The 26300-nt window shown below is 53.2% G+C and overlaps 6 non-coding genes across 6 annotated transcripts; all 6 read right to left on the reverse strand.

Annotated features, from left to right (window-relative positions):
* Nucleotides 1-8506: 8506 nt before the first annotated feature.
* Nucleotides 8507-8579, reverse strand: trnat-ggu (transfer RNA threonine (anticodon GGU)). The gene has a single exon. It is a non-coding gene; the product is annotated as a tRNA-Thr (tRNA).
* A 2125-nt stretch (nucleotides 8580-10704) lies between these two features.
* trnat-agu (transfer RNA threonine (anticodon AGU)) lies at nucleotides 10705-10777 on the reverse strand. The gene has a single exon. It is a non-coding gene; the product is annotated as a tRNA-Thr (tRNA).
* Nucleotides 10778-11744: 967 nt separating this feature from the next.
* On the reverse strand, nucleotides 11745-11817 carry trnat-ugu (transfer RNA threonine (anticodon UGU)). Its single transcript has one exon. It is a non-coding gene; the product is annotated as a tRNA-Thr (tRNA).
* A 5390-nt stretch (nucleotides 11818-17207) lies between these two features.
* On the reverse strand, nucleotides 17208-17280 carry trnat-ugu (transfer RNA threonine (anticodon UGU)). The gene has a single exon. It is a non-coding gene; the product is annotated as a tRNA-Thr (tRNA).
* A 3154-nt stretch (nucleotides 17281-20434) lies between these two features.
* On the reverse strand, nucleotides 20435-20507 carry trnat-ugu (transfer RNA threonine (anticodon UGU)). The gene has a single exon. It is a non-coding gene; the product is annotated as a tRNA-Thr (tRNA).
* A 711-nt stretch (nucleotides 20508-21218) lies between these two features.
* Nucleotides 21219-21292, reverse strand: trnat-ugu (transfer RNA threonine (anticodon UGU)). Its single transcript has one exon. It is a non-coding gene; the product is annotated as a tRNA-Thr (tRNA).
* Between the last annotated feature and the right edge of the window lie 5008 nt (nucleotides 21293-26300).

Genomic DNA, 26300 nt, shown 5'->3' on the forward strand with positions numbered 1-26300 from the left:
CCTCACCACGTGTAAAAGTTACTTGGATGTGCACTTGAAGTGCCGTAACCTACAGGGCTATGCACCGAGAGCTGGAAAGTGGGATTAGATCATCATCATAGGCAGTCCCTCGGAATCGAGGAAGACTTGCTTCCACTCTCAACATGAGTCCTGAGGTGACTGAACAGTCCAATACAGGAACCACAGTCCCTGTCACAGGTGGGACAGATAGTCGTTGAGGGAAGGGGAGGGTGGGGCTGGTTTGCCACACGGTTCTTCCGCTGCCTGCGCTTGGCGACGAGACTCGAGGTGCTCAGCGCCCTCTCGGATGCACTTCCTCCACTTAGGACGGACTGGTCTTTGGCCAGGGACTCCCAGGTGTCGTTGGGGATGTTGTACTTTATCAGGGAGGCTTTGAGGGTGTCCCTGTAACATTCCCTCTGCCCACCTTTGGCTTGCTTGCCGTGAAGGAGTTCCGAGTAGAGCGCTTGCTTTGGGAGTCTCGTGTCTGGTGCATGTGGACTATGTGGCCTGCCCAGCAGATAGGTCTTGGTCGGCCGGCACAGACACGATGGGCCGAAATGGTTTCCTTCCCATCTGTAAGTTTCTATAAGTCGATGATATATTTGTGTCTCTAAGACTGGATGTGGAAAAGCCAAGATTGAGTTGACCCCAATGAGATTTGAACCCACAACCCCTGGTTTACAAGACCAGTGCGCTAACCCCTGAGGTATGGAGCCACTTGTGACACTTGCTCCTTTTTGCATCTTACTATTGTTAACATGGAGGTGGGGCCCGAATAATCATTGTTGGTGATTCATCTCTGAACATTGACAGAATCTTACAGCACACAAGGAGGGCCATTCAGCCCATCGTGTCTGTGCCGGCACTGTGAGAGAGATTAGTGCTTGGAAGTTGTAAAAGGAGGGAGAGAGGGGAATGAGTGGGAGAGGGAATGGGAGAGAGGGGGAAGGAGTCAGCCAGAGGGGAATGGGAGAGAGCGGAATGGGAGAGAGCGAGAGGGGGAGGGGAGAGAAATGGGAAGTCGAGAGAGGGAGGAGGCAGGGGAGAGAGAAAGGAAGGGGAGAGGGAGGGAGCAGGGGAGAATCTGAAAAGAAAGGCAAAAGAGTGAGAGAGAGGAGGGAGGAGAGGGGAAGGGGAGAGAGAGGGAAAGGGGAGAGAGATGGGAAGTCGAGAGAGGGAGGAGGCAGGGGAGAGAAAAAGGAAGGGGAGAGAGAGGGAGCAGGGGAGAATCTGAAAAGAAAGGCAAAAGAGGGAGAGAGAGGAGTGAGGGGAGGGAGCGGAAGGAGAGAGAGGGGAAGGGGAGAGATAGATGGAGAAAGTGAGATCGCGGGAAAGTGTGAGAGGAGTTAAAAAAAATGTAGAACGAGTCGTGATCTGGAAAGCAGAGAGACAGGGAAAGACGTGAGGGGAGCTTGTTGTTCCAGGGTCAATCTCAGAGCTGTTTAATCTTTATAATTAAAGCCCTTGTTAATTGACGGCGAATTTAAGTACTGAGCTAATTTTGAGTAGGCCCCACTGAGATTTGAACCCATGACCCCTGTTTTACCAAATCAGTGCTCTAACCCCTGAGCTATGGAGCCACCCGCCCCGGGCTATGCGTCATTCCCCAGAGCGAGAGGGGGAGGGGAGAGAGATGGGAAGTCGAAAGAGGGAGGAGGCAGGGGAGAGAGAAAGGGGACGGGGAGAGAGGGAGAAGGGGAGAATCTGAAAGGAAATGGAAAAGAGATAGAGAGAGGAGGGAGGGGAAGAAAGGGAGCGGAGAAGGAGAAGGGAGAGGGAGAGTGGAAAGGCAGAGTCGGAAGGGGAGAGAGTGGGACGGGAAGAGGGTGAGGCGAGAGAGGGGAAAGGGGGAGAGGGGAATGAGTGAGAGATGGAGAAAGTGAAATAGCGGGAAAGTGAGTGAGGAATAAAAAGATGTGGAACGGGTCATGATTGTTGTGTATGCATGTAAACGTCACCAATATGTAAGACTTGCCACTAGGGGGCACACCTGTGGGAGACCCAATGGTCACCTGTGCACCCTGGGACAAGCAGGTATATAAGGTGACTCACCATGCTACTTCCCCACTCTGGAGTCTGAATAAAGAGCACAAGGTCACAACAGTTTGAACTTTCAATACAGTACTGTGGATTTATTCTGAACATCACATACTGGCGACGAGTAACGGATCACGAACCTTTATGCAGTAATGGCTGCCGTTGGTATTGTTGAGGGATTTGTTGAGGGTGATGATTTGGGAAGCCTTCGTTGAGCGTCTCGACCGGTACTTCGTCGCCAACGAACAGGACGAGGCTAAGAGAGAGCGATCAAGCCCAGGGCGATTCTCCTCACCGTATGTGGGTCTCCGATATACGGCCTGCTCAAAAATCTGCTGCCACTGGTCAAACCAGAGGAGAAGACTTACACAGAGCTGTGTGCGCTGGTGTGGGAACGCCTCAAGCCGAAGGAGAGCATCTTAAAGGCCAGGTATCACTTTTACAAGCACCGTCGCTCCCAGGGCCAGAAGGTTCCTTGAGAGGCAGTACGATTTTTGATGGATCTTTGCGGCAAATGTTGACGAACGGTTTCGTGCTTGGAATCGGCCACGAGGTCATCTTTCGCAAGCTGCTGTCTGCCGAATCCAGGGATAAACGGGTCCTTTTCGGAATGGGAGGCAATGACTAGTGGAGTGCCGCAGGGCTCAGTGCTGGGACCCCAGCTATTTACAATATACATCAATGATTTGGATGCAGGAATTGAGTGTAATATCTCCAAGTTTGCAGATGACACTAAACTGGGTGGCAGTGTGAGCTGTGAGGAGGACACTAAAAGGCTGCAGGGTGACTTGGACAGGTTAGGTGAGTGGGCAAATGCATGGCAGATGCAGTATATTGTGGATAAATGTGAGGTTATCCACTTTGGGGGCAAAAACACGAAGACAGAACATTATCTGAATGGTGACAGATTAGGAATAGGGGAGGTGCAATGAGACCTGGGTGTCATGGTACATCAGTCATTGAAAGTTGGCATGCAGGTACAGCGGGCGGTGAAGAACGCAAATAGCATGTTGACCTTCATAGCGAGGGGATTTGAGTATAGGAGCAGGGAGGTCTTACTGCAATTGTACAGGGCCTTGGTGAGGCCTCATCTGGAATATTGTGTTCAGTTTTGATCTCCTAATCTGAGGAAGGACGTTCTTGCTATTGAGGGAATGCAGCGAAGGTTCACCAGACTGATTCCCGGGATGGCTGGACTGATATATGAGGAGAGACTGGATAAACTGGACAATTATACACTGGAGTTTAGAAGGATGAGAGGGGATCTCATAGAAACGTATAAGATTCTGACGGGATGGGACAGGTTAGATGCAGGAAGAATGTTCCCGATGTTGGGGAAGTCCAGAACCAGGGGTCACAGTCTAAGGATAAGGGGTCGGCCATTTAGGACTGAGATGAGGAGAAACTTCTTCACTCAGAGAGTTGTTAACCTGTGGAATTCTCTACCATAGAGAGTTGTTGAGGCCAATTCATTGGATATATTCAAGAGGGAGTTAGCTACGGCCCTTACGGCTAAAGGGATCAAGGGGTGTGGAGAGAAAGCAGGAAAGGGGTACTGAGGTGAATGATCAGCCATGATCTTATTGAATGGTGGTGCAGTTTCGAAGAGACGAATGGCCTACTCCTGCACCTATTTTCTATGTTTCTATGTTTCTATCTGAGCAAGGCCATCGCGATAGCCCAAGCCTTCATATCCACGAGCGATAACACGAAACAGATACCCTCAAAGAATCGAAGCTCACCGGCAAGTACTGTGCATAAAATAATGTATTCAGCAGGCAGAACGGCACAGGACAGGGCCCACATGACCGCAGAGGCCAGACCTAGGCCTAGAGTGACTCAGAGTCCGCCGTGGGGCATGAATGCGTATCCATTAGCACCATGTTGGCGCTGCTGGGGCAGCCATCGAGCTCATCAATGTCGATTCAAGCCCTGTGTGTGTAAGGGCTGTGGAACAATGGGGCACCTCCAGCGAATGTGCAAACGATCTGTGACTCACCACGTGGCAGAGGGTCACGCTGAACGAGCAGGAGAGGCAACTCAACCTGAGGCTGAAGGGGAAGTAGATGGGATACACACCTTCACCACCAAAAGCCCTCCGATAATGTTAAAAGTTGAACTTAACGGCACTCCAGTCTCCATGGAACTAGACACGGGGGCGATTCAATCAATAATGAGCCAGAAGGCATTCGAGAGGCTGTGGGGGGCGACAGAGCACAACGACCCAAGCTGATCCCGATTCAGGCAAAGCTGCGCACCTACACCAAGGAACTGATACCAGTTATTGGTAGTGCGGGCATAAGGGTATCCCATGAGGGAGCAGTGCACGATTTACCACTGTGGATTGTTTCAGGTGATGGGCCAATGCTGCTTGGTAGAAGGTGGATGGGGAAGATTCGATGGAACTGGGAAGACCTCCGTGTACCTTCTCTGGCGAGCAACATCTCCCCTTGCTCAAAGGCTGAGCAAGCCCCCACCTTCAGCTGAACCAGGCGTCGAAGTGCAGATCCATTTGCAGAACCCCGAGGCACAGGCCGCTCGTCGCGACCACGAGGAGGCGAAGATCAACCGAGCAGCGGTTACAGACGGGGGTACCCACCACCCGAAGCCGATGACCTCTTCGAGGCTCCAGGTCAACCAAGCAGAGCGGGGCTCCGGCCGAAACCGAATGTGTCTTCCCGACGCCAGATGTGAAATCCCTGGGGAGGAAGATGGCGGCAGTCGAGAGAAGCGTCCAGACCACGGGTCGAGAGAGCGTCCAGACGACGGGATGTGGCCGCAACGGAACAGAGGCATGTGTTGCCTAGCAAGGAAGGCGACTGGGTTTGGGGCAAAGGTAAAGTGGGGGGCCGCTGAGAAGGCCAGGAACCCACTACGTTCCAATAAGTTGTTTGCACTGTGGAACCCATGTGAGCATTCTTTCGCGGCCAATGATGTACTATCATATGGGGTCGGGGGTACGTTAAAACAAGCCAAAGTAGAGGGCAAACACCAACCAGTTGTATATGTATCTGACAAAGTGTTTGTAGCAAGTGATGTGTTATCACACGAGGTCGGGAGTGTTGTACAGCAAGCCAAAGTAGCGGGTGAGCCCCAACCAGTTGTATATGTATCTGACAAAGTGCTTGTAGCAAGTGATGTGTTACCACACGAGGTCGGGAGTGTTGTACAGCAAGCCAAAGTAGCGGGCGAATCCCAACCAGTTGTATATGTCTCTAACAAAGTGTTCGTAGCAAGTGATGTGTTACCACACAAGTTCCGGAGTGTTGTACACCAAGCCAAAATAGCGGGCAAGCCCCAACCGGTTGTACATGTATCCTATAAGTTACCCAAGGCAGTAGCCTGCGTTCACAGGGCAAAAGAGACGCACCAACGTGGATCCCAATATGTGCCCGAGTCAGACAAGCTGCCCATCCCACAGTTTTGGGAGAGCAGAGGCACCATTATCAAGGCTTTGTTTCGAATATGTCTTACACTGTCTGTGCTCTGTAACATGATCCGCCACGGGCCAGGCACTGAGAACGGCGCTGATGCCCTCAGTTGGCCAACCTTGCCCACCAACCGGGGTGGAAATGGCGCAGCCCACAGACCTGCTCGTTGTTACGGAAGTGCGAGAAAGCGATGAGTCAACCGTAACGGCCCCTTCAGTTTAGGACCTGGACCAACCAGGGTCCCACATTACCGCCTGCTCACGGCGAACCGCCAGATGGGGGTGATGCAGCTTATCCATCGCAAAGACGTAATGCTCATCCCATCAGATTGCCCCCCCTGTGGGGCAAACCCTGCAACGTTGCAAAGAAAGGCAGGGAGGCTACACACAGTCGGTGGTGCGGGAACCTCTGTACTATGGCCCAGGATCCACGGGGACCACACGGCCTCCCGCTACCACTGAAAGTCTCAGGGCCGTATCGGCCATCCTGGGCTCGCCAGACCTTATGGTCAGCGACAATAGTCCACAGCGGGCAGCCCAAACCACAAAGCCGAGCACCACACATGTCACGGTAGACTCCCTGCAGACCCTGGCTGTCCAGGGTTGCTACGCAGTCACCAGGCAGAATCGCTCAGGACCGAGCCTTCTGTATGCTTTCAGCAGAGAATGCACCACGATCGTACCCCCCCTCCACGCCACATCAGAGTAAGTGACGTCGACAATATTCAGGGACCCCAGATGGGCCGAGAGCACTGTGTTAGCCAAAGAGGGGAATGGAGTGTGTGTGTGTGTGATGAAAATGGAGTGTTTGGTTGTGAAACCATATACTGGGCAAACGCAGAAAGCGTTTGGACCAGACCAGACTGAAAACTATCGATAAGCAGGCCACCATTGTGAAAAGAACTGGCCACGTCAGTCCCATCACACCAGCCACTCGGCCAGGCAGCAACGTTCCGACCAACTCACCCATGCCAAGAATTCAAATCAGGTGATCGACCCGGGGACACAGGGCGTCATATCACCTCAACTTGCAAATAACTTGTACATAAGCCTTTGGATGGGGCTGGGGGGGGGGGGGGGAGTGATGTTATATATGCACGTAAACCTCACCAATATGTAAGACTTGCCACTAGGGGGCACACCTGTGGGAGGCCTAAGGGTCACTTGTGCACCCTGGGGCAAGCAGGTACATAAGGTGATCTACCAAGCTGCTTTCCCACTCTGGGGTCTCAATAAAAAGACCAAAGTCACAATAGTTTCAGCTTACGATACAGACCTGTGGATTTATTCTGAACATAACAGTGATGGGGAGGCCAGAGAAAGATTTGGAAAGGGAGAGAGAGTGTAAGAGAGACAAGGGAAGCCTGTTGATCCAGGGTCGGTCTCAGAGCTGGTTAATATTTATAATTAAAGCCCTTGTTAATAGACGGTGAATTTAATAAATTAGCTGATGTTGAGTAGGCCCAGTGAGATTTGAACTCACGACCGCTGGTTTACTAGACCAGTGCTCTAACTCATGAGTTTTGGAGCGACCTGCTCTGGGAAAGACAGGGTAAGGAGCAGGAAAGAGAGGGGAAGGGAAAAGAGAGCGTGGAAGGAAAGAGAGAGAGGGGGAAGGGGAGACAGCGAGAGAAGGAGTGAGAGAGAGCAGGAAGGAGTGAGAGAGAGGGGGAAGAGGAGACAGAGAGGGGAAGGAGTGAGAGAGAGGGGGAAGGGGAGACAGAGAGGGAAGAAGTGAGAGAGAGTAGGATGGAGTGAGAGAGAGGGGGAAGAGGAGACAGAGAGGGGAAGGAGTGAGAGAGAGGGGGAAGGGGAAAGAGAGGGAGGGAAAGGAGTGAGAGGGGGAAAGGGGAAAGAGAGTGTGGAAGGAGTGAGAGAGGAAGGGAAGGGGAAAGAGAGGGAGCAGAAGGAGAGAGAGAGGGGAAGGGGAGAGAGAGAGAGAGAGTGTGGAAGGGAGGGAGAGAGGCGAGAGGAGAAAGGGGGGAAAGGGGAGAGAGAGTGTGGAAGGGAGGGAGAGAGTGGAAGGAGTGAGAGGGGGAGGGGAAGAGAGTGGAGGAGTGAGAGAGGGAAGGTGACAGAGAGGGAAGGGAGACAGGGAGGTAGAGAGCGGGAAGGGGAGAGAGGGGGGGAGGGAGGGCTGTGGCAGGGGAAAGAGGAAGAAAAGGGAAAAAGAGGGGGAAGGAGTGAGAGAGAGAGTGGAAGGAATAAGAGGGTGGGGGAAGGGAGAGAGAGGGGGAAGGAGTCAGAGAGAGAGGGGAAGGAATGAGTGGGAGGGGGAAGGGAGAGAGAGGGGGAAGAAGTCAGAGAGAGAGGGGAAGCGGAGAGAGAGTGGAAGGAGTGAGAGAGAGGGGAAGGACTGAGAGTGAGGAGGAAGGGGAAAAATGGAGGAAGAGAGAGAAGGGAAGGGGAGAGAGAGAGGGGCAGAGGAGAGAGAGGGGGAGAGGAGAGATCGGAACAGGAAAGAGAGAGAGAAGGGGAGAATCTGAAAAGAAAGGGAAAAGGGAGAGACAGAGGAGGTAGGGGAGGAGAGAGAGGGGAGGGGAGAGGGAAAGGGAGACTGAAAAGGCAGAGGGGGAAGGGGAGAGAGGGGGGGAAGGGGAGAGAGGGGGTAGGGGAATGAGGGGGAGGGGAGGGAGAGGGAAGATAGGGGAGGAAGGAGAGAGAGGGAAGGAGTGCATGGTGAATGAAAGTGAGAGAGAAGGGGAGAGAGGGGAAGTGGAGAGCGAGAAAAGGGAAGGGTTAGAGGGAGGTGGGAAGGGGAATGCGAGAGTGGAGGAGTGGAAAGAGACGTGAAGGGGAAAGAGAGCGGGAAGGGGAGAGGGGAAAGAAACAGAGATGGTGAAAGGGTGGGGGAGAGGGGTAGAGGGGAGCCTGTGAGGGATGGGGAAAGCTCGATCGCGGGAAAAAGATGCAGAATGGGAAGGGAGAGTGATATTACTGGAGACAGAAGGAGATTGTTGCTCCAGGGTCAGTCTCAAAGCTGTTCAATACTGTTGTTAATTGAGGGCGAATTTAAATATTGATTTAACTTTGAGTAGGCCCCAGTGAGATTTGAACACATGACCGCTGGTTTACCAGACCAGTGCTCTAACCCCTGAGCTATGGAGCCACCTGCTTTTGCAGTTACAGGGGAAGGAACAGGAAAGAGAGGGGAAGGGAAAAGCAAGAGTGGAAGGAGTGAGAGAGAGGGGGAAGGGGAAAGAGAGGGATGGGAGAGAGAGGGAGACAGAGTGAGAGAGAGGGGAGTGTCAGAGAAGGAGAGAGGGAGTGGATAGACGGGAAGAGGAGAGAGATGGGAAGACGAGAGAGGGAGGAGGCAGGGGAGAGAGAAAGGAAGGGGAGAGAGAGGGAGAAGGGGAGAATCTGAAAAGAAAGGGTAAAGAGAGAGAGTGGAGGGAGGGGAGGGAAGAGAGTGGAAGGGGAGAGGGAGAGTGATGGGGAGAGTGAAAAAGCAGAGGGGGAAGGGGAGAGAGGGGGGAGAGAGAGAGAGAGGCAAGCTAGAGGAGGAAGGAGAGAGGGGGGAAGGAGTGGGGGGAGAATGACAGTCGAGAGGAAAGGGGAGAGAGAGAGAGAGAGGGGAAGGGGAATGAGCGAGGGGAATGGTAATGTGGGAGGGGAAGGGGAGAGAGAGAGGGGGAGGGGGAAAGAGTGGGGACGAAGAGAGAGTTAAGGGGGATGGGAGAGAGAGGGGAAGGACTGAGAGAGGGAAGGGGAGAGAGAAGAATAGATGGTTCTGTTGTGTATCTGTAAAGCATGCACTCCCATCTTCCACCACCAGGGAGTGCATCCCCTGAAGTCCCAATGGATCCCAGCATCCCTTGGGAGCACTGTATATAAGCCGGCCCCTAAGGCCTGTTCTTCACTCTGGAGTGTCTTAATAAAGACTGAGGCCACTGTTACTTTAACCTCCCTGTGTGCAGTCTCATCTGTGTTAGGAACACAAGAGGTTCATTCTCTGGTTAGCAACCAGTAACTAGTGGGGTGCCGCAGGGATCAGTGCTGGGATACCAACTATTTACAATCTATATTAACGACTTGGAAGATGGGACTGAGTGTAACGTAGCCAAGTTTGCTGACGATACAAAGATGGGAGGAAAACCAATGTGTGAGGAGGACACAAATAATCTGCAAAAAGACATAGACAGGCTAGGTGAGTGGGCAAAGATTTGGCAGATGGAGCATAATGTTGGAAAGTGTGAGGTCATGCACTTTGGCAGCAAAAAAATCAAAGAGCAAGTTTTTATTTAAATGGAGAACGATTGCAAAGTGCTGCAGTACAGCGAGACCTTGGGATATTGTGCATGAAATGCAAAAGGATAGTACGCAGGTACAGCAATTGATCAGGAAGGCCAATGGAATCTTGGCCTTTATTGCAAAGGGGATGGAGTATAAAAGCAGGGAAGTCTTGCTTCAGTTATACAGGATATTGGTGGGGCCACACCTGGAATACTGCGTGCAGTTTTGGTCTCCGTATTTACGAAAGGATATACTTGCTTTGGAGGCAGTTCAGAGAAGGTTCACTCGGTTGATTCCGGGGATGAGGGGGTTGACTTTGAGGAAAGTTTGAGTAGGTTGGGCCTCTACTCATTGGAATTCAGAAGAATGAGAGGTGATCTTATCGAAATGTATAGGATTATGAGGGGGCTTGACAAGGTGGATGCAGAGAGAATGTTTCCACTGATGGGGGAGAATAGAACTAGGGAGCATGGTCTTAGAATAAGGAGCCGCCCATTCAAAACTGAGATGAGAAGAAATTTCTTCTCTCAGAGGGTTGTAAATCTGTGGAATTCACTGCCTCAGAGAGCTGTGGAAGCTGGGACATTCAATAAATTTCAGACAGAAATAGACAGTTTCTTAAACGATAATGGGATAAGGGGGCGGGTGGGGAAGTGGACCTGAGTCCATGATCGGATCAGCCATGATCGTATTAAATGGCGGAGCAGGCTCGAGGGGCCATATGGCCTACTCCTGCTGCTATTTCTTATGTCCGTATATTTTTATCGGAGAATCTGAAAAGAAAGGGAGAAGAGACACAGAGAGTGGGTAGGGGAGAGGGTGAGAGAGGGGAATGAGTGAGAGACTGGGAAAAAGATGTTGAATGGGTTACAATGGGAAGGGAGGAGAGAGTACGAAGGGAGCCTGTTGTTTCAGGGTCGGTCTCTGAGCTGTTTAATATTCATAATTAAAGCCCTTGTTAATTGACGGTGAATTTAAATACTGAGTTAATTCTGAGCAGGCCCCAGTGAGATTTGAACTCACGACCCCTGGTTTACTAGACCAGTGCTCCAACCCCTGAGCTATGGAGCCACCTGCGCTGGGCTGTGGGTCATTCCCCAGTTAGTGATGTGTGCTTGAAGAATAAGGAGGGGTCAGTGAAACGCTCAGATTGTGTCTCATCCCCCAGACTCCTGCCCCCGTCTCTTCAATATTCGCCTCTCAACATCGATATATCGAGTCTTTCACGTAGTAAAACATCCCAAGGCAACTCAGTCACACTCTGTCCCAATCTCTCAGTCTCCCTGTCTCTCTCTTTCTGTCATGTATGTGTGCTTGGGGTTATTAGCCACCAGGTGGGGCCACTGTTGGAGGTCATTGGGCTGTGCACACGTGTGTGCGGCCCAGGTATAAAAGGCCAGCCATCTTGTAATGTAATCACTTTGGGCCCTAATAAAGTAGAGCCAGGTTTGTACCTGTTCGAAGTTTACAGTATTCCGTCTGTTCAGTTATTGCACAAACAACACTTTCTCACTCTCTCTGTCTCTCTCACAGACTCTCACTTTCTCTCTGTGTGTCTCTCGAGGGGGAAGAAGAGAAAGGGGAAGGGGAGAGAAGGGGAAGAAGTGGGGAGAGAATGAAAGTAGAGAGGGAAGGGGAGAGAGGGGGGAAGGAGTGGGGAGAGAATAAAAGTCGAGAGGGAAGGGGAGAGAGGAGAGAGAGCGGAAAGAGGGAGAGTGAGAGGGGAAGAGGAGAGCGAGGAAGGGGAAAGAGAGAGAGGGAAACGGGAAAGAGAGGGAGGGGTGGTGAGAACGGGGAGGGGAAGGAGGGAGAGACGGGAAGGAGAGAGGATAAGAAAGGAGAATGAGTGAGAAAAGATGTAGAATGAGTCATGATGGGGAAGGGAAAGAGAGCTTTTTAATATGGGAGAGAGAGTAAACCAGGACGAGAAGAGGAGAGGGGAGCTGTCATTCCAGGGTCAATCTCAGAGCTGTTTAATATTTATAATTAAAGCCCTTGTTAATTGACAGTGAATTTAAATACTCAGCTAATTTTGATTTGGCTCCAATGAGATTCAAACTCACGACCGCTGGTTGACAAGACCAGTGCTTGAACCCCTGAGCTATGGAGCCACCTGCTCTAGGAAAAACAGGGGAAGGGAAAAGAGAGAGTGGAAGGAGTGAGAGAGTGGGGGAAGGGGAGAGAGAAGGGGGAAGGGGAGTGAGAGGGGAAAGAGAGGTAGAGAGGCGGAGAGGTTTAGGGAGGGAGTTCCAGAGCTTGGGGCCCAAGCAACAGAAGGCACGGCCACCGATGGTGGAGCGATTATAATCAGGGATGCTCAGGAGGGCAGAATTAGAGGAGCGCAGACATCTCGGGGGGTTGTGGGGCTAATGGAGATTACAGAGATAGGGAGGGGTGTAGGGGCTGGAGAAGGTTACAGAGATAGGGAGGGGTGTTGGGGCAGGAGGAGATTACAAAGATAGGGAGGGGTGTTGGGGCTGGGGAAGGTTACAGAGATAGGGAGGGGTGTAATGGCAGGAGGAGGGTACAGAGATAGGGAGGGGTACAGGGGCTGGATGTGGTTACAGAGATAGGGAGGGGTGTCGGGCTGGAGAAGGTTACAGAGATAGGAAGGAGTGTAGGGCCTGGAGGAGGTTACAGAGATAGGGAGGTGTGTTGGGGCTGGGGGAGGTTATAGAGATAGGGAGGGGTGTAGTGCTGGAGAAAGTTACAGAGATAGGGAGGGTGTAGGGGCTAGTGGAAGTTACAGAGATAGGGAGGGGCGAGGGCCAAGGAGGGATTTGTAAACAAGGATGAGAATTTTGAAATCGAGGCGTTGGTTAACCGGGAGCCAATGTTGGTCGGCGAGCACAGGGGGTGATGGGTGAGCGGGACTGGGTGCGAGTTAGGACACGGGGGCAGCCGAGTTTTAGATCACCTCTAGTTTACGTGGGGTAGAATTTAGGAAGAAGTGATAGACAGGGGAAAGGGGATGGGAGGGGCGGGGAGGGGATGGAGAGAGTGAGGGGAAGGAGTGAGAGAGGGAAGGGGAGAGAGAGAGAGACAGGAAAAGATTGAAAGTGAGGGGAGAGAGGGTGTGGTGAGGGGGGAATGAGTGAAAGACGGGGAGAGCGAGATAGCGTTAAGGGAGAGCGGGGTAAAAAGATGTCAAATGGGAAAAGGCAGAGAGAGATTTGGATGGATAGAAAGTGTAAGAGAGACAAAAGCCTGTTGTTGCAGGGTCGGTCCTGGAGGTGTTTAATATTTATAATTAAAACCCTTGTTAATATTTATAATCGAAGCTTTTCCTAATTGACAGTGAATTTTGAGTCAACCCCTGCGAATTCTGAACTCACGACCCTTGGTTTGCAAGACTAGTGCTCTAACCCCTGAGCTATGGAGTCACGGTTTTGGGAACGACACTGGAAGGAGCAGGAAAGAGAGGGGAAGGGGAGAGAGAGAGTGGGGAAGAAGTGAGAGAGAGGGGGAAGAGGAGACTAGCAGGGGCAGGGGAGAGAGAGGAAGGAAGGTGCAAGAGAAGTTAAGGGGAGAGATGGGGAAGGAATGAGAGAGAGAGGGAGGGCTGAGAGGGGAAGGGGAGAGAGAGCGGAGGAATGGGTACAGGAGAGAGAGGTGAAGGGGAGAGAGAGGGAAACGGGAGAGAGTGGGGAAGGGGGAGAGAGCGGGGAAGGAGTGTGAGAGGGGAAGGAGTGAGAGAGTGGGGAACGGGAGAGAGTGGGGAAGGGGAGAGAGAGGGGAACGGGAGAGAGTGGGGAACGGGAGAGAGTGGGGAAGGGGAGAGAGTGGGGAAGGAGTGAGAGAGAGGGGAACGGGAGAGAGTGGGCAAGGGGGAGAGAGTGGGGAATGGGAGAGGGAGGGGAAGAGTAAAAAGAGGCAGAATGTGTAGTGATGGGGAAGGTCGGGAGAGAGAGAGAAGGGTAAAGGACGGGTCAGGGGGGCAAAAGGAGAACAGAAAGAGTCTTTTGTTGCAGGTTTGGTCTCGGAGCTGTTTAATATTTATAATTAAATTCCTCGTTAATTGACATTGTATATAAATACTGAGCGAATTTTGACAAGGGAGACTTCAACACACGATCCCTGGTTTAACGAGACCAGTGCTCTAACCCCTGGGCTATGGAGCCAACTGCTCTAGGAAAGATAGAGAAAGTAGCAGGAAAAGGACAGGAAGGAAAAGAGAGAGTTGAATGAGTGAGAGGGAGGGGGAAGGGGAGAGAGAGGGGAAGGAGTGAGATAGAGGGGGAAGGGGAGACAGGGGGGAAGAGAGAGGGGAAGGGGAGAGACAGAGGGGGAGAGGAAAGAGGGAGGAAGGGAGAGAGTGTGTGGAAGGGAGGGAGAGAGTGGATGGAGTGAGAGAGGCAAGGAGAGAGGGGAAGGAGTGGTTACGACAGAGGGGTTGGTGAGAAGTAAGATAGACGAGGAAGGAGAGAGAGGCGAAGGAGTGGGGAGCGAATGAAAGTAGAGAGGGAAGGGGAGAGCAAGAGAGGGGAAGGGAGAGCAGAGAGGGAAGGGGTGAGCGAGGGGAGGGAAGGGGAGAGAGTGGGGAAGGGAGAGAGTGGGGAAGTGGGAGAGAGAGAGCGAGAGCGAAGGGGAGGAGAGTGGGGAAGTGGGAGAGAGAGGGGGAAGGGTAGTGAGGAATGGGAGAGAGTGGGGAAGGGGATAGAGTGGGAAAGGGGAAAGAGTGGGGAAGGGGAGATAGAGGGGAAGGGGAGAGAGTGGGGAAGGGGAGAGAGAGGGGAGCGGGAGAGAGAGGGGAACGGGAGAGAGTGGGGAAGGGGAGAGAGATGGGAAGGGGAGAGAGTGGGGAAGGGGAGAGAGAGGGGAAGGGGAGAGAGTGGGGAAGGGGAGAGAGAGGGGAACGGGAGAGAGAGGGGAAGGGGAGAGAGAGGGGAAGGGGAGAGAGTGGGGAATGAGGGAGAGAGTGGGGAATGAGGGAAAGAGTGGGGAAGGGGAGAGTGAGGGGAAGGGGCGAGAGTGGGGAAGGGGAGAGAGAGGAGAAGGGGCGAGAGTGGGGAAGGGGAGAGAGTGGGGAAGGGGAAAGAGTGGGGAATGAGGGAGAGAGGGGGAAGGGGAGAGAGAGGGGAAGGGGCGAGAGTGGGGAAGGGGAGAGAGAGGGGAAGGGGAGAGTGTGGGGAAGGGGAGAGAGTGGGGAAAGGGAGAGGGGAATGAGTGATAAAGAGAAACGGGGAAAGCGAGAGAGCGGGAAAGAGTAAAAAGAGGCAGAATGTGCAGTGATGGGGAAAGCAGGGAGAGAGGGAGAAGGGGAAAGGAGAATCTTCTGTTCAAGATTCGGTCTCGGAGCTGTTTAATATTCATAATTAAACCCTTTGTTAATTGACAGTGTATTTAAATACTAAGCTAATTTTGACAAATCCCCAGGGAGATTTGATCTCACGACCCCAGGGTTGACAAGACCAGTATTCTAACCCCTGAGCTATGGAGCTACCTGCTCTGTGAAATAAAGAGGAAGGAGCAGGAAAGAGACAGGAAGGGGAAAGAGAGAGTTGATGAGTGAGAGAGAGGGGAAGTGGAAAGAGAGGAGAAGGAGTGAGAGAGAGGGGGAAGGGGAGACAGGGGGGAAGAGCGAGGGGAAGGGGGAGAGACAGAGGGGGAGAGGAAAGAGGAAGGAAGGGAGAGAGTGTGTGGAAGGGAGGGAGAGAGTGGATGGAGTGAGAGAGGCAAGGAGAGAGGGGGAAGGAGTGGTTAGCGGACAGAGGGATTGGAGAGAGAAGTAAGATCGACGAGGAAGGAGAGAGAGGGGAAGGAGTGGGGAGCGAATGAAATTGGAGAGGGAAGGGGAGAGCAAGAGAGAGGAAGGTTGAGAGAGGGTGAGGCGAGGGAGGGAGAGGGGAATGAGTCAGAGACGGGGAAAGCGAGATAGTTGGAAAGGGAGAGAGGAGGAAAAAGATGCAGAACAGGTCGTGATGGGGAAGGGAGAGAGAGATTTGGAAGGGGAGAGCGTGTAAGAGAGACGACATGCCTGTTGTTCCAGGGTCTGTCTCAGAGATGTTTAATATTTATAATTAAAGCCCCTGTTAATTGACTGTAAATTTAAATACTGACACTAATTTTGAGTAGACCCCAGTGACGTCTGAACCCACGACTCCTGGTTTACAAGACCAGTGCTCTGACCCCTGAGCTATGGAGCCACCCGCCCTGGGAAAGACAGGGGAAGGAGCAGGAAAGAGAGTGGAAGGGAAAAGAGAGAGTGGACGGAGTGAGAGAGAGGGGGAAGGCGAGAGAGAGGGAGGGGAAAGGGAGAGAGTGGGTAAGAGAGGGAGGTGGGGCAAGTGAGGGAGGGGATGGAGAGAGGGAGAGTGTGGAATGGGCGAGAGAGGGGAAGGGAAGAGAGTGGGGAAGGAGTGTGAGAGAGAGAGGGAGAGGAGAGAGTGGGAGGGGAAGGGGATGGGGAGACAGTGAGTAAGAGAGAGGGTCAGGGGAGGAGTGGGAAAGGGGAGAGAGTGGGGAAGGGGAGAGAGAGGGGAATGAGGGAGCGAGTGGGGAAGGGGAGAGAGAGGGGAAGGGGAGAGAGAGGGGGAAGGGGCGAGGAGTGGGGAATGAGGGAGCGAGTGGGGAAGGGGGAGAGAGAGGGAAGGGGCGAGAGTGGGGAAGGGGAGAGAGAGGGGAAGGAGAGAGAGCGGGAAGGGGAGAGAGGGGGAAGGGAGAGAGTGGGGAATGAGGGAGAGAGTGGGGAAGGGGAGAGAGAGAGGGGAAGGGGAGAGAGTGGGGAAGTGGAGAGAGAGGGGAAGGGGAGAGTGGGGAATGGGAGAGAGTGGGGAAGCGGGAGAGAGGGGAAGGGGAGAGAGTGGGGAAGTGGAGAGAGAGGGAAGGGGAGAGTGGGGAAGGGAGAGAGTGGGGAAGCGGAGAGAGAGGGGAAGGGGAGAGAGAGTGGAAGGGGAGAGAGTGGGGAAGGGGAGAGAGAGTGGAAGGGGAGAGAGTGGGGAAGGGGAGAGAGAGGGGAACGGGAGAGAGAGGGGGAGGGGAGAGAGTGGGGAAGGGGAGAGAGAGGGGAGGGAGGGAGAGAGTGGGGAAGGGGAGAGAAGGGGAAGGGGAGAGAGAGGGGAAGGGGAGAGATTGGGAAGGGGAGAGAGTGGGGAATGAGGGAGAGAGTGGGGAAGGGGAGAGAGAGAGGAAGGGGCGAGAGTGGGGAAGGGGAGAGAGAGGGGAAGTGGCGAGAGTGGGGAAGGGGAGAGAGTGGGGAAGAGTAGAGAGTGGGAAGAGGTAGAGAGTGGGGAATGAGGGAGAGAGTGGGGAAGGGGAGAGAGAGGGAAGGGGCGAGAGTGGGTAAGGGTAGAGGAGGGGAAGGGGAGAGAGTGGGGAAGGGGAGAGGGGAATGAGTGATAAAGAGAAATGGGGAAAGCGACAGAGCGGGAAAGAGTAAAAAGAGGCAGAGTGTGTAAAGCAGGATCTTCTGTTCAAGATTCGGTCTCGGAGCTGTTTAATATTCATAATTAAAGCCCCTGTTAATTGATAGTGTATTTAAATCTGACACTAAATTTTGAGTCGGCCCCAGTGAGATTTGAACCCACGACTCCTGGTTTACAAAACCAGTGCTCTGACCCCTGAGCTATGGAGCCAGCAGCCCTGGTAAAGACTGGGGAAGGAGCAGGAAAGAGAGTGGAAGGGAAAAGAGAGAATGGAATGAGTGAGAGAGAGGGGGAAGGCGAGAGAGAGGGAGGGGAAAGGGAGAGAGTGGGGAAGAGAGGGGTGGGGCAAATGAGGGAGGGGATGGAGTGAGGGAGAGTGTGGAATGGGTGAGAGAGGGGAAGGGAAGAGAGTGGGGAAGGAGTGGGAGAGAGAGAGGGAGAGGAGAGAGTGGGAGGGGAAGGGGATGGGGAGACAGTGAGGAAGAGAGAGGGTCAGGGGAGAGAGTGGGAAAGGGGAGAGAGTGGGGAAGGGGAGAGAGAGGGGAAGGGGAGAGAGTGGGGAAGGGGAGAGAGTGGGGAATGAGGGAGAGAGTGGGGAAGGGGAGAGAGAGGGGAAGGGGCGAGAGTGGGGAAGGGGAGAGAGAGGGGAAGGGGAGAGAGTGGGGAATGAGGGAGAGAGTGGGTAAGGGGAGAGAGAGGGGAAGGGGAGAGAGTGGGGAAGGGAGAGAGTGGGGAAGGGGAGAGAGTGGGGAAGGGGAGAGGGGAATGAGTGATAAAGAGAAACGGGGAAAGCGAGAGAGAGTAAAAAGAGGCAGAATGTGTAGTGACGGGGAAAGGGAAAGGAGAATCTTCTGTTGAAGGTTCGGTCTCGGAGCTGTTTAATATTCATAATTAAACCCCTTGTTAATTGACAGTGTATTTAAATACTAAACTAATTTTGACAAATCCCCAGAGAGATTTAATCTCACGACCCATGGTTGATAAGACCAGTGCTCTAACCCCTGAGCTATGGAGCTACCTGCTCTGTGAAAGATAGAGGAAGGAGCAGAAAAGAGACAGGAAGGGAAAAGAGAGAGTGTTGAATGAGTGAGAGGGAGGGGGAAGGGGAGAGGGAGAGGAAGGAGTGAGAGAGAGGGGAAGGGGAGACAGGGGGGAAAAGAGAGGGGAAGGGGAGAGACAGAGGGGGAGAGGAAAGAGGGAGGAAGGGGAGAGAGTGTGTGGAAGGGAGGGAGAGAGTGGATGGAGTGAGAGAGGCAAGGAGAGAGGGGGAAGAAGTGGTTAGCGGACAGAGGGGTTGGGGAGAGAAGTAAGATAGATGAGGAAGGAGAGAGAGGGGAAGGAGTGGGGAGCGAATGAAAGTAGAGAGGGAAGGGGAGAGCAAGAGAGGGGAAGGGGTGAGAGAGGGAGAGGGGAATGAGTCAGAGAAGGGGAAAGCGAGATAGTTGGAAAGGGAGAGAGGAGGAAAATGATGTAGAGGAGGAAAATGATGTAGAACAGGTCGTGATGGGCAAGATTTGGAAGGGTAGAGCGTGTAAGAGAGACGACATGCCTGTTGTTCCAGGGTCGGTCTCAGAGATGTTTAATATTTATAATTAAAGCCCCTGTTAATTGACTGTGAATTTAAATACTGACACTAATTTTGAGTAGACACCAGTGAGGTTTGAACCCACGACTCCGGGTTGACAAGACCAGTGCTCTAACCCCTGAGCTATGGAGCCACCTGCGCTGGGAAAGACGGGAAGGAGCAGGAAAGAGAGTGGAAGGGAAAAGAGAGAGTGGAAGGAGTGAGAGAGAGGGGGAAGGCGAGAGAGAGGGAGGGGGGAGGGAGAGAGTGGGGAAGAGAGGGAGAGAGAGAGGGAGAGGAGAGAGTGGGAGGGGAAGGGGATGGGGAGACAGTGAGGAAGAGAGAGGGTCAGGGGAGAGAGTGGAGAAGGGGAGAGAGTGGGGAAGGGGAGAGAGAGGGGAAGGGGCGAGAGTGGGGAAGGGGAGAGAGAGGGGAAGGGGCGAGAGTGGGGAAGGGGAGAGAGTGGGGAAGGGGAGAGAGTGGGGAATGAGGGAGAGAGTGTGGAAGGGGAGAGAGAGGGGAAGGGGCGAGAGTGGGGAAGGGGAGAGAGAGGGGAAGGGGAGAGAGTGGGGAAGGGGAGAGAGAGGGGAAAGGGAGAGAGTGGGGAATGAGGGAGAGAGTGGGTAAGGGGAGAGAGAGGGGAAGGGGCGAGAGTGGGGAAGGGGAGAGAGAGGGGAAGGGGCGAGAGTGGGGAAGGGGAGAGAGTGGGGAAGGGGAGAGAGTGGGGAATGAGGGAGAGAGTGGGGAAGGGGAGAGAGAGGGGAAGGGGCGAGAGTGGGGAAGGGGAGAGAGAGGGGAAGGGAAGAGAGTGGGGAAGGGGAGAGAGAGGGGAAAGGGAGAGAGTGGGGATGGGGAGAGAGAGGGGAAGTGGAGAGAGTGGGGAAGGGAGAGAGTGGGGAAGGGGAGAGAGTGGGCAAGGGGAGAGGGAAATGAGTGATAAAGAGAAATGGGGAAAGCGAGAGAGAGTAAAAAGAGGCAGAATGTGTCGTGATGGGGAAAGGGAAAGGAGAATCTTCTGTTCAAGGTTCGGTCTCGGAGCTGTTTAATATTCATAATTAAACCCCTTGTTAATTGACAGTGTATTTAAATACTAAACTAATTTTGACAAAGCCCCAGAGAGATTTGATCTCACAATCCCTGGTTGATAAGACCAGTGCTCTAACCCCTGAGCTATGGAGCTACCTGCTCTGTGAAAGATAGAAGAAGGAGCAGGAAAGAGACAGGAAGGGAAAAGAGAGAGTTGAATGAGTGAGAGGGAAGGGAAAGGGGAGAGGGAGGGGAAGGAGTGAGAGAGAGGGGGAAGGGGAGACAGGGGGGAAGAGAGAGGGGAAGCGGAGAGACAGAGGGGGAGAGGAAAGAGGGAGGAAGGGGAGAGAGTGTGTGGAAGGGAGGGAGAGAGTGGATGGAGTGAGAGAGGCAAGGAGAGAGGCGGAAGGAGTGGTTAGCGGACAGAGGGGTTGGGGAGAGAAGTAAGATAGATGAGGAAGGAGAGAGAGGGGAAGGAGTGGGGAGCGAATGAAAGTAGAGAGGGAAGGGGAGAGCAAGAGAGGGGAAGGGGTGAGAGAGGGAGAGGGGAATGAGTCAGAGACGGGGAAAGCGAGATAGTTGGAAAGGGAGAGAGGAGGAAAATGATGTAGAACAGGTCGTGATGGTGAAGGGATAGAGAGATTTGCAAGGGGAGAGCGTGTAAGAGAGACGACATGCCTGTTGTTCCAGGGTCGGTCTCAGAGATGTTTAATATTTATTATTAAAGCCCCTGTTAATTGACTGTGAATTTAAATACTGACACTAATTTTAAGTAGACCCCAGTGAGGTTTGAACCCACGACTCCTGGTTAACAAGACCAGTGCTCTAACCCCTGAGCTACGGAGCCACCTGCGCTGGGAAAGACAGGAAGGAGCAGGAACGAGAGTGGAAGGGAAAAGAGAGAGTGGAAGGAGTGAGAGAGAGGGGGAAGGCGAGAGAGAGGGAGGGGGAAGGGAGAGAGTGGGGAAGAGAGGGGGTCAGGGGAGAGAGTGGGATAGGGGAGAGAGTGGGGAAGGGGCGAGAGAGGGGAAGGGGCGAGAGTGGGGAAGGGGCGAGAGTGGGGAAGGGGAGAGAGAGGGGAAGGGTCGAGAGTGGGGAATGAGGGAGCGAGTGGGGAAGGGGAGAGAGTGGGGAATGGGAGAGAGAGGGGAAGGGGCGAGAGTGGGGAAGGGGAGAGAGAGGGGAAGGGTCGAGAGTGGGGAATGAGGGAGCGAGTGGGGAAGGGGAGAGAGTGGGGAATGGGAGAGAGAGGGGAAAGGGAGAGAGTGGAGAATGAGGGAGAGAGTGGGGAAGGGGAGAGAGAGGGGAAGGGGAGAGAGTGGGGAAGGGAGAGAATGGGGAAGGGGAGAGAGTGGGGAAGGGGAGAGGGGAATGAGTGATAAAGAGAAACGGGGAAAGCAAGAGAGCGGGAAAGAGAAAAAAGAGGCAGAATGTGTAGTGATGGGGAAAGGGAAAGGAGAATCTTCTGTTCAAGGTTCGGTCTCGGAGCTGTTTAATATTAATAATTAAAGCCTCTGTTAATTGATAGTGTATTTAAATACTGACACTAATTTTGAGTTGGCCCCAGTGAGATTTGAACCCACGACTCCTGGTTTACAAAACCAATGCTCTGACCCCCTGAGCTATGGAGCCACCAGCCCTGGTAAAGACAGGAAAAGGAGCAGGAAAGAGAGTGGAAGGGAAAAGAGAGAGTGGAATGATTGAGAGAGATGGGGAAGGCGAGAGAGAGGGAGGGAAAAGGGAGAGAGTGGGGAAGAGAGGGAGGTGGGGCAAGTGAGGGAGGGGATGGAGAGAGGGAGAGTGTGGAATGGGCGAGAGAGGGGAAGGGAAGAGAGTGGGGAAGGAGTGGGAGAGAGAGAGGGAGAGGAGAGAGTGGGAGGGGAAGGGGATGGGGAGACAGTGAGGAAGAGAGAGGGTCAGGGCAGAGAGTGGGGAAGGGGAGAGAGTGGGGAATGGGAGAGAGAGGGGAAGGGGCGAGAGAGGGGAAGGGGCGAGAGTGGGGAAGGGGAGAGAGTGGGGAAGGGGAGAGAGTGGGGAATGAGGGAGAGAGTGGGGAAGGGGAGAGAGAGGGGAAGGGGCGAGAGTGGGGAAGGGGCGAGAGTGGGGAAGGGGAGAGAGAGGGGAAAGGGAGAGAGAGGGGAAAGGGAGAGAGAGGGGAATGAGGGAGAGAGTGGGTAAGGGGAGAGAGAGGGGAAGTGGAGAGAGTGGGGAAGGGGAGAGGGGAATGAGTGATAAAGAGAAACGGGGAAAGCGAGAGAGAGTAAAAAGAGGCAGAATGTGTAGTGACAGGGAAAGGGAAAGGAGAATCTTCTGTTCAAGGTTCGGTCTCGGAGCTGTTTAATATTCATAATTAAACCCCTTGTTAATTGACAGTGTATTTAAATACTAAACTAATTTTGACAAAACCCCAGAGAGATTTGATCTCACGAACCATGGTTGATAAAACCAGTGCTCTAACCCCTGAGCTATGGAGCTACCCGCTCTGTGAAAGATAGAGGAAGGAGCAGGAAAGAGACAGGAAGGGAAAAGAGAGAGTTGAATGAGTGAGAGGGAGGGGGAAGGGGAGAGGGAGGGGAAGGAGTGAGAGAGAGGGGGAAGGGGAGACAGGGGGGAAAAGAGAGGGGAAGGGGAGAGACAGAGGGGGAGAGGAAAGAGGGAGGAAGGGGAGAGAGTGTGTGGAAGGGAGGGAGAGAGTGGATGGAGTGAGAGAGGCAAGGAGAGAGGGGGAAGGAGTGGTGAGCGGACAGAGGGGTTGTGCGCCGGCGTGTGCCAGCCTATTGGCCGCGGACGGACGATGCTTCGCCGCCGCCGTCGCGGAGGATGGAGGAGCGCGCCCGGCGTCCCTACGGACTCACATTCTCACGGACATGCGCGGGCGGCGAGATTTGGTTGGCGGATGGCGGCTGCGGGACACCTTCGGGCGGGGACGGGCCTTTGTTACTGTCGGGGGTTGCGGGGAATTCGGCCGCCATCTTTGGGCAGCACGGGACCGACCGCCGCGGGGAGCGACAGGGGCGGGGCTTCCTCGACGTCACAATGCTTCCCATTGTCCCGCTGCAGGGCAGGGAGCATGCGCGGTGGCCATCTTACTGCAGGGAGGCCATCAGGTGCAGGCTGGGGACCAGTGACATGAATACATGAGAACATCAGAAATAGTAGATGAGTCGGCATTTGGTCCCTCGAGCCTGCCACCATTCAATAAGATGATGGCTGCAGCATCTGGGGTGTTTCTCCTTGGAGCAGTGAAGGTGCAGGGCAGGTTTAACAGAGTTGCTCACAATCAGGAACGCTTTCGATTGAGTTAGGGACCAGACTTATGTGTTCTGCTCACACAATCAGAGAATGGTTACTGCACGGAAGGCCATTCAGCCCATCCAGCCTTTGCTGACTCCCAGCTAGTCCCTCTGCCCCGCCCTGCAAATGTTTTCTTTCAGATAATTATACAACTCCCTTTTGAAAGCAGTGATTGAGTCTGCCTCCACCACCTTTTTCAGGCCGTGCATTCCAAATCGTAACCACTTGCTGCATAAAATAGATTTTTCTTACATCACCTTTGGCTCTTCTGCCAATTCGCTCATGTACCAGCAGATTGGATGAACGAGTGAATCCCTTCACATACACAGGGCAGTTGAACGGCCTCTCTCCATTGTCACGCCGTCGATGAGTTTCCAGTGCAGAGGGGCAATTGAATCCCTTCCCACAATCCCCACATTTTCACGGTTTCTCCGTGGTGCGGGTGTCCTTGTATCTCTCCAGGTTGCACGATCAGTTGAAGCCTGATCCACACACAGAACATGTGTACGGTTTATCCCCACTGTGAATGGTGTGATGTTTTTTCAGGCTGTGTAATTGGTTAAAGCTATTTTCACAGGCAGTGCACTGGAACACTCTCACTCGGGTGTGTGTGTGTGTCTCGTTCATCCCACTTACTGGTACACGAGCGAATTCACACTGGGGAGAAGCTGTTCAACTGTCCTGTGTGTAGTTTCTTTGTGTGTCTTACCCGCAGTCTACCAAAGAGTGCACCATCGGAGCAGGCCAGGGAGCAGAAGGAGCAGCATGGCGGCCTGGCCCAGCAGTCTGTGCGGACCCTAGCCTGCGACCACCATTGGAGCAGGCCGGGGAGCAGAAAGAGAAGCATGGCAGCCTAGCCCAGCAGACTGAGCGGCCCCCGGCCTGCGAGCACCATCGGAGCAGGCCAGCGAGCGGAAGCAGCAGCGTGGTGGCCTAGACCAGCAGTCTGAGTGGCCCCCGGCCTGCGACCACCATTGAAGCAGGCCGGGGAGCGGAAGGAGCAGCGTGGCGGCGTACCACTCCAGGGAGCAGAATGTGCTGCAGCAGGTGAGCAATGGCAGTGAAAAGGGCCGTCACCAAGGTCCAGGGCAGTGATTGGAGCGTGGGCAGGTACAGCAGGAGCGGCGAGGTCGGGGTGAAGGAGCGGCGAGAGATTGTAGAGGGACGTGATCGGGGCCCAGGAGAGGCGCGAGTTCAGGGCCTAGAAGAGGTGAGGACCCAGGTGCAGCATGGACCAGCCCACACTGCGATTTGTATGCGCACTAGGTCCGTGCAGCAGAGCTGGTCTCCAGTCGTCTTGATTAATCCTTGCCACTGGACCAAGACCTAGCTCTGTCAAGGCTGTGGTGGCTTGCATGTAATGGTCACCACACGTTAAAAATTCCACGCACAGGCATCTTCCACCCTTCAAGATTTAGTTTGGACCTGGAATTTTAGGTGCTTCATTGAAACACGTGTGAACTTTTTAACATGGAAGCAAGTCATCCTCGATTCGAGGGACTGCCTATGATGATGATGATCTTCTGCCAATCACCATAAATCTGTCTCCTCTGGTTCTCAACCCTTCTGCCAGCGAGAACAGTATCTCTCTATCTAATCTGTCTGGACCACTCATGATTTGGAACACCTCTATCAACTCTGCTCAAAGAAGAACAATCCCTGCTTCTCCAGTGTATCCACGTAACTGAAGTCCCTCATCTCATGAATCATTTTTGTCAATCTTTTCTGCACCCTCTCTAAGACCTTCACATCCTAATGTGCGGTGCCCAGAATTGGACACAATGCTCCAGTTGAGGCTGAACTAATGTTTTACAAAGGTTCATCATAACCTCCTTGCTTTTGTACGCCATGCCTCTGTGATGCACAGGATCCTGTAAATTTTTTAACTGCTTTCTCAACCTGTCCTGCCACCTTCAGCGATTTGTGTGCGTAAACCCGCTCACTGTTCATGCACCCCCTTTAGGATTGTACCCTTTAGTTTATGTTGCCTCTACTCGTTCATTTATTCATGCTTCTCTAATTTTATTTCTTAACTCAGATTCATGGCCTCAATTTATTACCTCCTCTGAGCCCATCAACTTAATCTGGCAGCATAATGTTGGCGAGTGGTGATTGATTGCCCTGGGAATCAACAGGAAGAGAGCTCAGAGATCGGTGGTGTTATGCTCATAATAAAGTAATGCAACTGAGTACTGTAGACAATGAGTAAGTGTGACCTGAGCTCCTTTATTCAGACTCCAAAGTGTTGGTACAGTGTGGGAGGCCTGCTTATATGCAGTGCTCCCAAGGGATGCTGGGATCCAACAGGTAAGCCCTCTGGTGGCAGTATTATACAGGTTGCCTGGGGTTGCATACATGACATCACTCCCTCCCAAAGTCAATAGTACTCTTATTTACAGGGTGAGACGATTTGGGGCTTTTCACTCACTTGTCGATCGTCTCGGTACAAATGCAGTTGTGGGTGAGTTGGTTGGTTCTTCGCTGGGCTGCTGGACAGCTGCCCTTGCCGGGCTGCTGGGGATGGTGAGTTCAGTTTCGTGGTCAACCGTGATGTCGGTTGTCGCTTGTGTATATGTTGGAGGGTCGAAGTTGGTGGTGTCCTCATCAGGTTGCTCGAGGCTGTTTGTGAATCGCAGTTTGGTTTGGTCCAAATTATTTCTGCACATTAGTCCATTGGCAAGTTTGACCTGAAACAACTGACTCCCTGCTTTGGCTATGACAGTGCCAGCAAACCATTTGGGACCATTTCCACAATTGCGTACTAATACAGGGTAATTGACGTCAATATCACGTGATAAGTCTGCATGATCATGGTACCTGCTTCATTGATGCCACCTGTCCTCGATGTGATCATGGAGATCAGGGTGGACAAGAGAGAGCCTTGTTTTGAGCGCCCTTTTCATGAGCAGTTTGGCTGGGGGAACCCCCGTGAGTGAGGGGGGTCTGGTGCTGTAGCTGAGCAGGACTTGGGACAGGCGGTTCTGCAGGGAGCCATCCGATAAGCATTTCAAGCTTTGCTTGATGGTCTGCACTGCCCGTTCTGCCTGACCGTTGGATGTGGGCTTGAACGGGGCAGATGTGAAGTGCTTGATCCCATTGCGGGTCATGAATTCCTTGAATTCAGCATTGGTGATGTATGACCCATTGTCGCTGACAAGGACATCGGGCAGACTGTGTGGCAAATATGGCTTGAAGGCTTTCAATGGTGGCAGTGGATGTGCTTACAGACAATATTACAGATTCAATCCATTTTTAAGCATCCACAACAACCAAAAACATTTTGCCTAGGAACGGGCCTGCAAAGTCATTGTGGACCTCGACCATGGTTTGGAGGGCCATGACCACA

Source organism: Pristiophorus japonicus, unplaced genomic scaffold, assembly GCF_044704955.1.
Source record: "Pristiophorus japonicus isolate sPriJap1 unplaced genomic scaffold, sPriJap1.hap1 HAP1_SCAFFOLD_640, whole genome shotgun sequence".
Classification (NCBI taxonomy): Eukaryota; Metazoa; Chordata; class Chondrichthyes; family Pristiophoridae; genus Pristiophorus; species Pristiophorus japonicus.